Source organism: Octopus bimaculoides, chromosome 26 (assembly GCF_001194135.2).
Source record: "Octopus bimaculoides isolate UCB-OBI-ISO-001 chromosome 26, ASM119413v2, whole genome shotgun sequence".
Taxonomy (NCBI): Eukaryota; Metazoa; Mollusca; class Cephalopoda; order Octopoda; family Octopodidae; genus Octopus; species Octopus bimaculoides.
This window is the reverse complement of record NC_069006.1, coordinates 2,633,784-2,635,513: the sequence shown is the minus strand read 5'-3', so window position 1 is coordinate 2,635,513 and position 1,730 is coordinate 2,633,784. Positions and strand designations below refer to the sequence as shown.

At 38.7% G+C, this 1,730-nt stretch overlaps 2 protein-coding genes and 1 long non-coding RNA gene across 3 annotated transcripts in view; 2 read left to right on the top strand and 1 right to left on the bottom strand.

Moving 5' to 3' along the window:
* LOC106868831 (cytochrome P450 3A7) overlaps window positions 1–1,730 on the bottom strand; it is a 388,137-nt gene that overhangs the window by 189,743 nt on the left and 196,664 nt on the right. The window lies entirely within an intron of this gene.
* Window positions 1–1,730, top strand: part of LOC106884149 (cytochrome P450 3A19) — a 69,356-nt gene that overhangs the window by 30,491 nt on the left and 37,135 nt on the right. The gene's annotated exons all lie outside the window — the stretch shown is intronic.
* The window catches only part of LOC106884148 (uncharacterized), a 13,832-nt gene continuing 12,279 nt past the window's right edge, over window positions 178–1,730 (top strand). The window contains exon 1 of the long non-coding RNA XR_001411205.2: window positions 178–771. This is a non-coding gene — a long non-coding RNA (uncharacterized LOC106884148). The remainder of the gene's footprint in view (window positions 772–1,730) is intronic.

Below are 1,730 nucleotides of genomic sequence, written 5' to 3'. Positions count from 1 at the left end.
TATATATATATATATGTGTGTGTGTGTGTGTGTGTGTGTGTGTAAGTATATATGTATGTATTTATTTACGAATGAATGTATGTATGTGTGTATGAGTGTGTGCGTTGCATTTATAAACTAATACGTACTTAGGTATGACTAGATAATGCATACTGCAAAGTTGTTACGTTATAATTGCACGTTGACAGTTGGAAGGGAAACGACTCGCGCGTGAGATAACCATGTCTTATCTGTGTCAGTTAGTCAGGTCGTTTATGACATAAAGGCGTTAACGATAATGGTAGCAGGAGCGATGGTGTCGGTGTTATTATTGGTGGTGGTAGTTGTGTAATGTCAGCCGTGGTGACGATGGTGGTGGTTGCGGTGGTTAGTATCTGACGTTTGTACAGGAACAAGCAAAGTGAAGGGAAACTAGAGCAACAGTCAAAACCAGCCACATCAGAGGAAGAGTTAAAGTGAAAGAGTGACTAAAAGTTTGAAAGAGAATGATAAAGGCACAGAGAGAATGTTAGAGAGGGAAAGAAAAAGGAAGAGAGTTAGAGACAGAAAGAGGGTGAGGAGTTGAGTCAAAGGGGGAATTAGAGAAATAGTGAAGGTGAAAAAGGGTGGGAAATGATTAGATAACGACAAAAATAGCTTGGATTTCATACACATTTAAATGAAAGCGCACGTATTTCATTAAAGAGACTCGAAAACAATGGATTTGTTCGGTTTGACGGAGTACGTTACGACCTTCGTGCTAGGAGCAGTACTTCTTTTAGCTCTTTACCTGTAAGTATTGTAATTACTTTCAAATATTACTATGTATGATGCACACGCACACACACACACACACACACACACACACACACACACACACACACACACACACACACACACACACACACACACACACACACACACACACACACACACACACACACACACACGAACGCACACGCACATACACACGCTCACACATATCCGCTCATTAAAAATGAAATGTCTTATTTTCTGACGCACTAACTTTGACAGTCGTTAACTCAAATGGGACCTTTGTGATTTGACGGGCAACATTTTTTTATGTAATGTTTTTGGTACCGAAACACTTTCAAACTTCGAATATTTGTATATTTTGTGTTATAGAACAGATAAAAAATTTTGTATTCGAAATTAATTCATGTAAAAAATTGTCGTATTTCGGTAATTTCAGCCAATCACTGACGTCTATTGAGGTGAAAACAATTACGCCGTGGAATATAAACAACGGTGTTACGGGATATTTTCCCTTGAATAAAATTAGTCCCGTTGTTTGTCAACAAAAACTATCCGTTGTCAACAGCAACTATCAGCGGTATATTTTTCGTTTGTCACTGTTATTTATGACATCGTTCGTGCGTTTGTACTGGTTTTACCTTTAGGATTTTAGGGTTAGGGTTCGGGTTTTAGAGTTCGGGTTAGTTTTAGGATTACGGTTAAGGTTATGATTATTTTTGCCATAACCTTAACTCTAACCCCATAACTCATAACCACAACCCTAACCCCTACCCTAACCCCAACCCTAATCCCAACCCTAACCCTAAAACCCTAACCCTAAAACTCGAACCCTAACCCTAAAACCCTAAACCCTTACTAGGGAATAATGATATAATTAAACAGGGAATAACACACTTGACACCGAACAGCAGTAACTGCATTCAGCTGAATAGACGTCAGTGATTGGTTGAAATTACAGAAATACGACAACTTTA